Here is a 15,236-nt window from a genome sequence, read left to right on the forward strand (position 1 = left end):
GCATTCTCTTCCAGTCCACTAAATTTTCTGGCATAGAGTGGCACCTGACACCGCCAAAAATATCGCCGAGATTTAGTGGGGCTATACTGGTCAATTTGCAACCAAATAAGGAAGGCCCACTTAGCTTCAACAAAGTCACTCTCTCACCCCAACAGGAATTGGCCTCTCTGGTGCAGTATTCGGCCTCTACCTCCCTAATGACTGGTGCAATTTACCCATGGCCCTCAGTCCCCAGCGGCTGCGACGCACCTGACCAAGGCGGCGGTCAGACCTGCGACGCGGCAGAGGGTGCTAAAAATCTCTGGGGCCGGAGAGGCCGCCAATGAACACTGAACCTGGCAACGTTCAACACGCGCACCCTATCGAGTGAGGCTAGCTTAGCAGGGATATTTGAAAAATTATCAGGTATTGCCTTGGATATTATTGGCCTTAGTGAGGTAAGAAGAACTGGTGAGGCTTATACAGAGCTGACTAACGGCCACGTCCTCTGCTAAAGAGGTCTTCCATATAGGAGAGAATTTGTAGTAGGATTTCTAGTGTATAAACAAATAGCGGGTAACATTGATGAATTCTACAGCATTAATGAGAGGGTAGCAGTGTTCGTAATAAATCTGAATAGGGGGTATAGAAAGATGGTTGTGCAAATCTATACGACCAAACCTGCAGTCGCGATGATGAATAAACAGAACACGTTTATGAAGAGGTTGAATTAGCAATGAGAAAGCTGCAAACCCAGTATACTGTAGTCATGGGCGACTTCAATGCAAAACTGGGGGAAAAGCAGTCTCGCGAGCAAGCAGTTGGCAACTACGGCATTGATTCTAGAAACACTGTAGGGTAGATGTTGGTAGAATTTGCGGAAATGAATGGGCTCCGAATAATGAATATCTCCTTTAGGAAGCGCAGCAGCAGGAAGTGGACCTGGAAAAGCCCTAATTGTAAAACAAGGAATGAAATAGATTTCATACTCTCTGCTGATCCTAGCATAGTGCAGGATGCAGAAACGTTAGGTAGGGTAAAGTGCAGTGACCATAGGCTAGTGAGGTCTAGGATTTCTCTCAATTCGAAGAGAGAAAGAATAAAGAAACAGGTCAACCTAGACGCAATAAGGGTAAAAATAGACTAATTCAGGGTGGTTCTCGCCAACAAATATGCAGTTTTAGAACAGGAATATGAAGACAACATAGAGGTAATTAATGAAACGGTAACTGGGCTGATCTCAGAAGCTGCAATACAAGTGGGAGGTAAGGCACCAAGGAAACCAGTAGGTAAGCTCTCCCGAGGAACAAAGGACCTAATAAAGAAACGGCAAAACATTAAAAAGTCAAACTCAAGAGATCAGATAGAATTCGCTGAAGTGTCGAAACTGATGAACAAGAAGAAAATAAGGGATATCCGACATTATAACGTGGAAAAGATTGCGGAGGCAGTAAAATATCGACGCACCATAAATCAGTGAGAAGAAAACTAGACATAGGACAAGGCAAAATGTAAGCAGTCAAAGATAAGCAGGGTAATATCATCAGCAATTTCGATGACATAGTAAAAGCAGCGGATGAATTCTATACCGAGCTGTAAAGCGATCAGAGCACCCAAGCTACTTTCATTCGAAGTAGTGATGAACACGATACAGAGGCCCCTTCTATAACTAGCGATGGAGTTAGTAGGGCGTTTAAAGACATGAGCAGGGAAAAAGCTGCTGGAGAAGATTGAATAACAGTCGATTTGATCAAACATATCATGCTTGAAAAGCTTGCGGCCCATAATACGCAATGCCTGACGACTTCAAGTGTGCCAGAAGACTGGAAGAGTGCCAACGTTATACTCATACATAAGAAGGGATACGTTAAAGAATTGAAGAAATATAGACCCATTAGCTTGCTTTTAGTATTGTGTAAAATATTCACCAAGTAATTTCAAACAGAATCAGCGCCACACTTGACTTCAGCCAACCAAGAAAAGAGGCTGGCTTCAGGAAGGGATATTCTACGATGGATCATACCTATGTCATCAACCAGGCAATAGAGAAATCTGCGGAGTACTATCAACCTCACTATATGGCTTTCATGGATTATGAAAAAGCATTTGGTTCAGTAGGGATACCAGCTGTCATAGAGGCATTACGCAACCAAGGAGTACAGGATGCATACATGAATATAATGGCAAATATCTACAAGGATTGCACAGCAACCTTGGTTCTCCACTAGAAAAGTAGAAAGTTACCTATCAAGAAAGGCGTCAGGCAAGGAGACAATCTCTCCACTGCTATTCACTGCATGCTTAGAAGAAGTATTCAAGCTCTTAGACTGGGAAGGCTTAGGAGTGAGGATCAATGGCGAATATCTCAGCAACCTTCGGTTTGCAGATGACATTGTCCTATTCAGCAACAGTGGAGACGAATTACAACAAATGATTGAGGACCTTAATTGAGAAGGTGTAGGAATTGGGTTGAAGATGAATATGCAGAAGACAAGATAATGTTCAATAGCCTGGCAAGAGAACAAGAATTCAGGACCGCCAGTGAGCCTCTAGAGTCTGTAAAGGAGTACGTTTATCTAGGTCAATAACAGGGGATACTGATCATGAGAAAGAAACTTACAGAAGAATAAAATTGGGTTGCAGTGCATACGGCAGGCATTGCCAAATCCTGACTGGGAGCTTACCAATGTTGTTGAAAAGAAAATGTACAATCATTGCATTCTACCGGTGATAACATATGGGGCCGAAACCTGGAGGTTAAGAAAGAAGCTCGAGAACAAAAAGCTTAAAAAGAGCGATGGAACGAAAAATGTTAGGTCTAACGTTAAGAAACAGGAAGAGAGGGGTGTGTATCAGAGAACAAACGGAGATAGCCGATATTCCAGATGGCATTAGGTGGAAAAAGTGGAGCTGGGCAGGCCATGTAATACGTAGGATGGATAACGGGTGTATCGTTAGGGTTACAGAATGGATACCAAGAGAATGGAAGCGCAGTCGAGGACGGCAGAAAACTAGCGGGTGTGATGAAGTCAGGAAATTCGCAGGCGCAGGTTAGAATCAGCTAGCCCAATACAGGGGTAATTGGGGATTGCAGGCCTTCGTCCTGCAGTGGACATAAATATAGGCCGATGGTGATGATGTGATGAGCATACTTCAAAAACGGAGAGGCACAGAATATATGACGATCGGAACTGGATATTCATAATATCCTCGAATTATAATATTACATTAGTATGGAATATACTAATATTCGGGTGATTTGACAGCATTTAGTTGCATTTTAGTGGTTTCTTTAGCTTAATATTACTTCCAGGAGATTAATCTACTCTTCAATTGCTGTCGAGGAAAAATTGATTGGTTAGAGCTATTGGTCGAACCATGTCGACGCTGTGACCACGACAACAGGTGTGCCGTTAACCGGCTTTCTTTTATCACAATTACGCTGGGAAAGAAAAACACACCACATAAACATCCTAAAATAACATAACCATAAACGGCAAGGTACTCAGAAATTGCCGAACGAATGGCCATCGCACTAGCCTTAGTTGATGACAAGCGAGACGCTTATTATAGCGACTCGAGTTCTTCAGTTAGAACATTTGATAAAAGCCGTCATTTCTAAGCAGGGCCTCCGGTTCCTCGAGGGTAATGAAATCACACACCATTTCATTTGGTGGTTTCCCGCAGATGAGACTAAGATAGAGGGTACTCCCCCCAACCTGAACGAGTTGGCTCACGAGGCTGCGCGTGACCTAACCTAGCGCGCTATCCCGGACAGCTTGGAGACGACTCCCCCGAGAACAGGGACACTCCCTATACCTACAACGAGATTACTAAACACTTTTACCTCGCCAAGAACACACGATCTATCCAGATACTGAAAATTCTTCTCCCTCATGCGGAGAAATAGCCCCGTTAGATCACATGCTCTGGCGGTGTGCCCGGTCACACTCTACAATCGATAACAACTCGGCCAGTTGGGATGCGGTCCTCCGCAACCATCTTCTGGCCCACCAATGCTGGGCTGTCCTGCAGGCGCACGATGCGGCCGAGAGGCTCGGCCTTACGGTCCCTACGTCGGAGCGGCCCACTGCGTGTTGAGAAACGCTCTGCAGGACTTCAACAAAGTTTTTCATACCATACCATACATAAACATCCTCATATAACTAAAAGATTCTTATTGAAGCACATACTCAATTTATTCCAATCAAGCCTTCTTTGAAGTTGCATTTTTCCATTCAGAGTATAGGGCTCCGCCGAAATGCCGCCTCCGCTAGCTAAAATCAAACCAGCAACATCAATCTGTGAAGTAGAAAGTGTTAATGAATAAGGTGGAAATATTTGTTGACCGTACAACACAACGCGTGATTTTGATTGTAAATTAAAGAAGGTAATGTTTCAATGGGCCACTGCACAGGACTAGATTAATGTCACGTTCTCGGACGAGTCTACTTTCACGACCCAATGGCACCAGCACCAGCGTATCTGGAGGACTTAAACAAGGTATGATCACTGGCCTCACATTTTTCTAGCAACGAAGCTTTATTGCGCCATACTTTGTTACTTAATTTACCTACTTAATGAATGTCGAGCCTATCTGTCCGTCCGTCCGTCCGTCCGTCCTCTTAAAACAACTTAGTGGGCCAAGCTGTCTAGCACGTTGGGCCACTAGGAATGTGGTCGAGATGCCCTGATCGTCGCTCCGCCGTCGTCATTTCAACTTTGTGGTCTGACTCCCATCACGCCATCGTCATCATGCCTTCAACGCCGACTCACTCAAGTTGTCGAATTGTGCACGTTAAAGAACCCCAGGCAGCCAAATTGATTCGGCGCCCTCCACTACTGCGTGTCTCATAATCGGAACTGGTTTTGGCACGTAAAGGCATGATGCCGTCTGGCTCGTTGCATCATCGTCATTTCAGCTTTGCCATCTGGCTCTCATCATGCAGTCACAGTCATGCCATCGTCGTCATTCAGTCGTCATGTTTTCGTTGTCGCATCACCGTGGTGATGCCTCTGCAGTCATCACAACGTGGTCGCTCCATTTTTCTCATGCGACTCTCGGCCGGCCATCGTTATCCCGTCGTCGTCATGCCATTGCCCCCTTAAACTCCCCCCATTCTCTTGATACCATTATGACGCTGTCGTCATATAGCCATCATCATCCATTCCTTATCACACCTTCATCGTGAGGCCATCGCGGTCATAACTAGGTCGTCGTTCTGACATCGTCATCCGACTCTCTGTATGCCGTCGCCTCACGTGATGGCTACCCCATCCTTCGCATCACGTCTTCGTCGTCACGCGGCGTTTCACCATTGCCATCGCTTCAGTAACAACATACAATCGTCGTAATGCCGTTGTCTTGCCGCAATCGCTATACCCCCTTCATCGTTTCATCGATGTCCATCCTTTTTCGCCATTCTATCGTATCATGCCTTCGTCATTCAATCGTGACCACGTCACAGTTATCATGCCATCATCATCGTTGGCGTCATGGTCGAACAGTCGCTATCATGTATGCGTTGTCGTACCGATGTCGTCATGGCACCATGGTCGTCTCACCGTCTTCAATCCAGCTCCGTCCTGAGACTCCCATCTTACGATCGTCGTCATGCACGACTCGCGATGCAGTCGTCGTCACGTCATTATTGTGAAACACTCGTCGTCGTCCCTCTGACCTCACCATCATCATCATCATCATCATCATCATCAGCCTATATTTATGTCCACTGCAAGACGAAGGCCTCCCTGCTATCTCCAATTACCCCTGTCTTGCGCTAGCGTATTCCAACTTGCGCCTGCGAATTTCCTAACCTCATCATCCCACCTGACTTTCTGCCGTCCTCGACTGCGCTTCCCTTCTCTTGGTATCAATTCTGTAACCCTAATGGTCCACCGGTTATCCATCCTACGCATTACATGGCCTGCCCAGCTCCATTTCTTCCGCTTAATGTCAACTAGAATATCGTCTACCCCCGTTTGTTCTCTGATCCACACCGCTCTCTTCCTGTCTCTTAACGTTACTCCTAAGATTTTTCGTTCCATTGCTCTTTGTGCGGTCCTTAACTTGTTCTCGAGCTTCTTTGTTAACCTCCAAGTTTCTGCCCCGTATGTTAGCACCGGTAGAATGCAATGATTGTACACTTTTCTTTTCAACGACAGTGGTAAGCTCCCAGTCAGGATTTGGCAATGCCTGCCGTATGCACTCCAACCTAATTTTATTCTTCTGTAAATTTCTTTCTCATGATAAGGGTCCCCTGTGAGTAATTGACCTAGATAAACATATTCCTTTACAGATTCTAGAGGCTGACTGGCGATCCTGAATTCTTGTTCCCTTGCCAGGCTATTGAACATTATCTTTGTCTTCTGCATATTCATCTTCAACCCAATTCTTGCACTTTCTCGATGAAGGTCCTCAATCATTTGTTGTAATTCCTCTCCCTTGTTGCTCAATAGGACAATGTCATCTGCAAACCGAAGGTTGCTGAGATATTCGCCATCGATCCTCACTCCTAATCCTTCCCATTCTAAGAGCTTGAATACTTCTTCTAAGCATGCAGTGAATAGCATTGGAGAGATTGTGTCTCCTTGCCTGACCCCTTTCTTGATAGGTATCTTTCTACTTTTCTTGTGGAGAACCAAGGTAGCTGTGGAATCCTTGTAGATATTTGCCAAGATATTCACGTATGCCTCCTCCACTCCTTGATTACGCAATGCCTCTATGACTGCTGATATCTCTACCGAATCGAATGCCTTTTCATAATCTATGAAAGCCATATAGAGAGGTTGATTGTACTCCGCAGATTTCTCGATTACCTTATTGATGGCATGGATATGGTCCATCGTAGAATATCCCTTCCTGAAGCCAGCCTGTTCTCTTGGTTGACTGAAGTCAAGTGTTGTCCTGATTCTATTGGAAATTATCTTGGTGAATATTTTATACAATACTGAAAGCAAGCTAATGGGTCTGTAATTCTTCAATTCTTTAACGTCTCCCTTCTTATGGATAAGTATAATGTTGGCGTTCTTCCAGCTCTCTGGTACACTTGAAGTTGTGAGGCATTGCGTATAAAGGGCCGCAAACTTTTCAAGCATGATATCTCCTCCATCTTTGATTAAATCTACTGTTATTCCATCTTCTCCATGCGCTTTTCCACTGGTCATGTCTTTCAAGGCCCTTTTAACTTCATCGCTAGTTATAGAAGGAGCTTCTGTATCCGGTTCATGACTATTTCAAATGGAAGAAGCTTGGCTGTTTTGGCTACTGTACAGGTCAGTATAGAATTCTTCTGCTGCTTTTACTATGTCATCGAAATTGCTGATGATATTACCATGCTTATCTTTCAGTGCGTACATCTTGCCTTGTCCTATGCCTAGTTTTCTTCTTACTGATTTCATGCTGCGTCCATATTTTACGGCTTCCTCAATTTTTGCCACGTTATAATTTCGAATATCCCTCACTTTCTTCTTGTTGATCAGTTTTGACAGTTCAGCGAATTCTATCTGATCTCTTGAGTTGGACACTTTTATGTTTTGTCGTTTCTTTATTAGGTCCTTTGTTTCTTGGGAGAGCTTCCCTCCAGGTTGCTTTGGTGCCTTACCTCCCACTTCAATTGCTGCTTCTGAGATCAGCCTAGTTACGGTTTCATTCATTAGCTCTATGTTATCTTCATCTTCCTGTTCTAAAGCTGCATATTTGTTTGCGAGCACCAGCCTGAATTGGTCTGCTTTTACCCTTACTGCCTCTAGGTTGGCCTGTTTCCTCTTGACTAATTTCACTCTCTCTCTCTCTCTTCAAATTGAGAGAAATCCTAGACCTCACTAACCTATGGTCACTGCACTTAACCTTACCTAACACTTCTACATCCTGCACTATGCTTGGATCGGCAAAGAGTATGAAATCTATTTCATTCCTTGTTTCTCCATTAGGGCTTTTCCAGGTCCACTTCCTGTTGCTGCGCTTCCTGAAGAAGGTATTCATTATTCGGAGCCTATTCCTTTCCGCGAATTCTACTAACATCTCTCCTCTTGCATTCCTAGAATCGATGCCGTAGTTGCCAATGGCTTGCTCACCAACCTGCTTTTTCCCCACTTTTGCATTGAAGTCGCCCATGACTAAAGTATACTGAGTTTGCACCTTTCTCATTGCTAGTTCAACATCTTCATAAAACTGTTCTATTTCTTCATCATCGTGACTAGAGGTTGGGGCATAGGCTTGTACTACCTTCATTTTGTACCTCCTATTCAGCTTTATTATGACGACTGCTACCCTTTCATTAATGCTGTAGAATTCATCAATGTTGCCCGCTACGTTGTTATGCACTAGAAATCCTACCCCGGATTCTTTCTTATCTGGAAGACCTCTGTAGCAGAGGACGAGGCCGTTAGTCAGTACTGTGTAAGCCTCACCAGTTCTTCTAACCTCACTAAGGCCAATAATATCCCAGGAAATTCCTGATAATTCTTCAAATAGTCCTGCTAAGCTAGCCTCACTCGAGAGGGTGCGCGTGTTGAACGTTGCCAGGTTCAGTTTCCATTGGCGGCCTGCCTTGACCCAGAGATTCTTAGCACCCTCTGCCGCGTAGCAGGTCTGACCGCCGCCTTGGTCAGGTGCTCCGCAGCCACTGGGAACTGAGGGCCATGGGTTAATTGTCGGAGTCATGAGGGAGGTAGTGGCCGAATACTGCACCAGGGAGGCCAATTCCTGTTCTGGTGAGGGAGTGACTTTGATGAAGCTTAGTGGACCTGCCTAGTTTGGTTGCACCTGAACTAGTATAGCCCCACTAGCTCTCGGCAATATGTATTTTTTTGCCGGTGTCAGGCACCACTCCATGCCTGAAAATGTAGTGGAATGGAGCAGGATTCGAACGTACGACCTTCAGATTTGAAGTCGGGTGTTCTACCTCTACTCCACGTCACCATTGTTATACAATTATCGTCATGCATTCGCTGTCACACCGTTTTTTTATCCTGTCGAGGTCATTCTATTATTAACAGTCTACCTTCGACATCCTACTCTCGTCACGCCATCACTGTCACGCATTGGTCACCGTACCATTGTGGCCATGCCGTCACCGCCATACCGCCTTCGTCCATCCATCGACGTCATTACTTTGTCTTCATTCTATCGTAATCATGCTGTCGTCATTCAATGGTGATTATGCCGCCATTCTAAAGCTACCATAAGTGCATCGTCGTCAGACAGTCGCTCTCATGCATTCTATGTCATACCTTCGTTCTCATGCGGTCCTGGTTGTGCCATTGTCCTTAAATGCATCTTCGTCGTCCGGCTCTCGTTATGCCGTCATCGTTACTAAGACTTAGTGGCACAGTCGTTGTCACGCCACTTTCGTCACCTTGTATTGTCCTCATATAGTTGTCTTTTTATCGGCGTTATTGCGTCATTGTCGTACAGCCACTGTCATGCGATCGTTTTCATACCGTCGTCATGATCCCGTCAGGGTGTTGTTTCATCATCTACATTTTAACTTTGACATCGGACTGTGGTCATGTCATCGTCGTCACACAGTATTCGTCATAGCAGTGCTGCCATGTCATCGATACTATAGCACCTTCGTCAATCCGTCTAAAGTATTATTTTGTTATTCTGTCGTAACCATGCTGTCTTCATTCAATTGCGATTATCCATCGTTTGTCATACCATCGTCGATATGGGTTCGTAACTGTGTCATCGTAGCCATACAGTCGTCGTCATCACATTGTCCTCACGTCATCGTTCTCACACTTTCGTCATGATAGCATTGCTATCCTTTGATGGCGGTCATTTCGTTATCGTCATGGCGCCATCATCATATAGCTTTTGTCCTTCCATTACGTCATTTCTTTTTCGTCATTCCATTCATTTCTTTTTCGTCATTTCAATACGGTCGGCGTCATGCAGTTGTCGTCAGGCCACCACGGTTCTGGGCGACCATGGCAAATGAGTGTCATAGCAAAGTGCGACAATAGCGGCGTGTGTGGCATACCTCCGAAGCAACGGAAGTCTCAGAATGACTATTACAGATGTGCAACAAACGGAACTAAACTAATACGTTGTGTCACTACATTGTCCGAATGCTAATCGCATTACCATCGGCAGTCCCCGTGACATAAGTTCTGGCGCAATTTTTTCTCATCGAGCTCCTGCAACCACTCGCACCAATGGCCAGTTAGTTGACAGTGATGTGATTGTTGGGTTGAACCTTGTTCCCTCAGCACAGCCGCCTAATGATCTAACCATTCGAACATGGAGTACACAGGGGCCGATGTTGGCGAGGAACTGGGTATATATACCGCGTCTTCAAAAGTAAGCTTTATGGAATTTTTAAATATCTCCGGTGGCAGGTAGCATAATTCTTATCGTTGCTCTGGGTTATTCGAAGAGGCGGACATTAATAGTGCGAGAAATTGAAACATATTCAAGTAATGAACAGGAATTAACTAATGAACTTCTTAGTTATTTACTTTACGACACATATTGCATTTTACGAATGGTAGCCAGTGAGTTTGCAAGACGAATCCACCTGAAATGAATTTCCAGGATGACACGAATTCCGAGATATTCTAGTTAATTTTGTGCGTCAATGTATAAAAAAGCATTTCGGTAAAAAAGTAAGTGGAACAACGTTGCATATTTACGGCAAGTCTGACGGCGCATATCTCCAAACTGGTGTCATTCTGGAAATTCCTTCCAAGTGGATATGCCTGACAAGCTCACAGGCTACAATTCGTGAATTGCAATCTGTGTCATAAAGTAATTAACTAAGAGGTTAATTAGTAATTTTTTAATTGGTTGAATATGTATTTGGATTTCGCGTGCTACTAATGTCCGCGTCGTTGAATAACCAAGATCACTGATAAAAATTAGGATAACTGCCACAGACGATTTCTAAGAATGCCGTAAAACATACAAATGAACACCCTGCATATATATATATATATATATATATATATATATATATATATATATACGGGGTGTTCCAGCGAGCACTTTCAAAATTTATTTAAAGTTGCCTGTGGCAGATAGCCCAATTCTAGTTAATGAGCTGGTCTACTCGAACAGGCGGACATTACTTCCACAAAAATTGAACTGCATATTCGACTAATCAGCAAAAATTCAATAATTAAGTTTTAACTAATTACCTGATGGCCCATATTGCAATTTACAAATTGTAGGCGTGGAGTTCGCAAGGTGGATTCACTTATAAGGAATTCTCGGGATGACACCAGTTTCGAGATATTAATCCCCGAACTCTGCGGTGAAATGCATTGGCGTTCCAGTTAAGTTTGTGCTTCAACGCATAAACTAACGTCTTGTTAAAAAACTAACTGGAACACCAATGCATTTCTCCGCAAAGTTCGAGAATTAATATCTCGAAATTGGTGTCATCCCGCGAATTCCTTCTAAGGGAATCCGCCTTGCGAACTCCGCGGCTACATTTTGTAAATTGCAATATGGGCCATTAGGTAATTAGTTAAAAACCTAATTGGTAACTTTTGTTGATTAGTCGATTATGCATTTGGACTTCTTGTGAAAGTAAGTCCGCCTCTTCGAGTAGACCAGCTCATTAATTAGAATTGTGCTATCTGCCACGGGCAACCTTTAAGAATTTTTGAAAGTGTTCGCTGAAACACCCTGTATATATATATATTCTAAGGGTGTTGATTCCGCATAGCTTGGAGCAGCGCAGCGTCAACGGTCAGCGCAGTAACAGCTTCCCAGCACGAGAGCCGTTGCTGAGCGAGAGCGCTTGACCCACTACCGTTTAGAGCCAGTAGCGCTGTATCCACTAGCGTGTCTCTCTTCTTCACTACAATTACCCCCGGGAGCGATAAGGGAGCAATCCGGCGACCTAACAGCTCGTCACGATGATCGGGTCGAAGTAACGCTTGAGACGGTCGACATGGACAATGTCTCGTCCACGGTGGCGCATGTCTGAAGATGGCTCAACTGGTTCGATTACGTAGTTCACAGTGGATGCGCGTTCGAGAACACGATAAGGGCCTTCATACTTCGGGACCAGTTTTGATGAGAGACCAGGGGCAGTGAAAGGGACTGAGAGCCACACGAGCGCTCCCGGATCGAAGGTGACCGTGGAAGTGGCGTCACCGCGAGAGCTCCTCTGGCGCTCTTGATCATCGGAAGTAAAGGCCCGTGCTAGGTCGCGGCACTCTTCTGCATGCCTGACCGTGGCAGAAATAGGCACACACTCGGATGCATCCGGCCGGTACGGTAGAATGGTGTCGATGGTGTGCGAAGGGTGTCGACCATACAATAAGAAATAGGGTGAAAATCCAGCGGTGCTCTGCGTAGCGGTATTACACGCGTAGGTCACGAAGGGCAGAATGGCGTCCCAGTTCGTGTGGTCGGAGGTGACGTACATTGAAAGCATGTCGCCGAGTGTACGGTTGAAGCGTTCTGTGAGGCCATTCGTTTGAGGGTGGTACGCCGTAGTCGTACGATGAACAACGTGGCACTCCTTGAGAATCGCTTCAAACTACTTCCGACAGAAAGACGCGTCCGCGGTCGCTGAGCAGTTCTTGAGGTGGACCATGCCGCAGGATGAATCGGCAAAATAGGAATGAGGCAACATCGCGCGCCGTAGCTGCTGGGAGAGCGGCGGTTTCGGCGTATCGTGTAAGATGATCTACTGCCACAATGGCCCAGCGGTTACCAGCCGACGTCAAGGGAAGTGGCCCATACAAATCGATGCCAACGTGCCCCAACGGCCGGGTAGGGCAGGGTAGAGGCTGCAGACCAGCTGGCGAGAGTTGGGGTGAAGATTTTCGGCGCTGGCAGTCGGGGCATGAGCGAACGAACTTTTGAACGTAGTTGTACATTCCTCGCCAGTAGTAGCGTTGTCGGAGGCGCTGGTACGTTTTGAAAAGTCCCGAGTATGCACACTGTGGATCAGAGTGGAACGATGCGCAGATTTCAGAACGCAGGCTTCGAGGTACTACTAATAACCACTGGCGGCCGTCAGAGGTGTAATTGCGTCGGTGAAGCAGGTCGTCGCGAATGGCGAAATGGCGAGCTTGACGGCGCAACGCACGAGTGGTTGGCGGCGATGACGGGTCAGCAAGGAAGTCTATGATGGAGGCAATCCAGGGGTCCTTGCGCTGCTCGGAAGCGATGGTCTCAATGTCGATGGAAGAAACGTCAAGCTGGGATAGTGAGCAGCAGGTATTGTCGTTAGGCAAGGGAGCACGTGAGAGGGCATCAGCGTCAGCATGCTGGCGTCCGTTGCGGTACAGTACGCGGATATCGTAATCCTGTAAGCGCAGCGCCCAGCGGGCGAGACGACCTGAGGGATCCTTCAATGACGACAGCCAGCATAGTGCATGGTGGTCCGTGACGACATCAAATTGGCGACCATACAATAGGGCCGGAACTTAATAAGCGCCCAGATGATTGCCAGACATTCTTTTTCGTGACGGTGTAATTGGTCTCGGCTTTAGTAAGCGTACGGCTTGCATATGCCACAACGTATTCAGGAAACCCTTCTTTGCGCTGCGCTAGGACAGCGCCGAGGCCAACACCGCTGGCATCTGTGTGTACCTCAATAGGTGCCGTTGGGTCGTAGTGGCACAAAATGGGAGGAGACGTCAGCAAACGACGGAGTTTAGTGAACGCCTCGTCACATTCGGATGACCACGAATGGAGTGGTCCGTTGCCTCCGAGGAGCTTCGTCAGGGGCGATATGACGGCGGCGAAATTGCGAATGAAGCGCCTGAAGTAGGAACACAATCCTACGAAACTGCGCAATTCTTTGACGGACGTCGGTTTAGGGAATTCGGCGACGGCGTGAAGTTTGGTTGGATCGGGGAGGATTCCATCCTTCGAGACCACGTAACCTAGTATCGTGAGCTGCCGCGCTGCAAATCGGCACTTCTTTAGGTTCAGTTGGAGGCCAGCGCTTGCTAAGCACGTCAAAACACGCCGTAAGCGTTGAAGGTGCGTGGTGAAGTCAGAGGCAAAAACAACAACGTCGTCGAGATAACATAAGCATGTATGCCACTTCAAACCGCGCAGAACTGTGTCCATCATGCGCTCAAAGGTTGCTGGCGCATTACAAAGTCCAAACGGCATGACGTTAAATTCGTATAAACCGTCGGGTGTGACAAAGGCTGTCTTCGGCCTATCGACGTCAGCCAGCATGGGTACTTGCCAATATCCGGAGCGCAAATCTAGAGATGAAAAGAATTCTGCTCCTTCTAGGCTATCGATAGCGTGATCGATTCGCGGCAGCGGGTTAACATCTTTGCCAGTGATCTTGTTCTGGCGCCGATAGTCTACACAGAACCGTACCAAGCCGTCTTTTTTCGTAACAAGGATGACAGGAGATGCCCATGGACTGTTCGAGGGTCGGATCACTTCGCGGCGAAACATATGGTCCACTTGCTCATTAATCACACGGCGTTCTGTGGCAGAGACGCGATATGGGCGTTTCCGCAATGGCGGTTGGGAGCCAGTGTCAATATGGTGTGTGACAGCAGACGTCCGGCCCAGGGAAGGTTGCCCGACATCAAAAGAAGAACGAAATTCTTCTAAGATGCGCAGAAGCTGATAACGCTGAGCTGGGGTGAGACCATCGGCAATAGATGAATCGAACACACCTGTGGGCACAGGGTCGGACGTAGAGAGAGAATTGAGCCTGTTGTAACTGGCGCAGGACGTGGCTTCGGGAACATCCGTAATTTGTACGTCGTCGATCACCTCCACATGGCCAAGACATTCGCCTTGAAGCAGCATCACGGGGTATGAGAAGGGGTTACAGACGAAAATAGCGGTGGAGCCCTGTTTGACGTTCACAGTTGCAAAAGGTAGCAGCAGACCTTTTCGAGTATAAAATCGGCCAGAGGGAGAAAGTAGGGCGACGGCGTCAGAGAGGCTGCTGCAATGCATTGAGACAATCACTGATGACTTGGGAGGAACGCTGGTGTCGTGCCTGACGAGCAGTTTGTTCGCAAAAGAAGCATTATCGACAGGCATCATATCTGAGATCGGCGACAGTTCTAGTTCGACCCGTGCACAATGAATAACAGCATTGTGGCGGGCGAGAAAGTCCCACCCCAGGATAACTTCGTGGGAGGACGAAGAAATCGCAACAAATTCGATGGCGTATACAACGCCCTCGATGAGAACACGAGCGGTGCACGCCGCTAGCGGATGAATACGCTGTGCGCCTGCTGTGCGGAGGGAGAATCCAGGCAAGGGGCGTCGTGACCTTTCGAAGCAAGCGACAAAGCTTTGC

This window comes from Dermacentor silvarum, chromosome 5 (assembly GCF_013339745.2).
Source record: "Dermacentor silvarum isolate Dsil-2018 chromosome 5, BIME_Dsil_1.4, whole genome shotgun sequence".
NCBI classification, from domain to species: Eukaryota; Metazoa; Arthropoda; class Arachnida; order Ixodida; family Ixodidae; genus Dermacentor; species Dermacentor silvarum.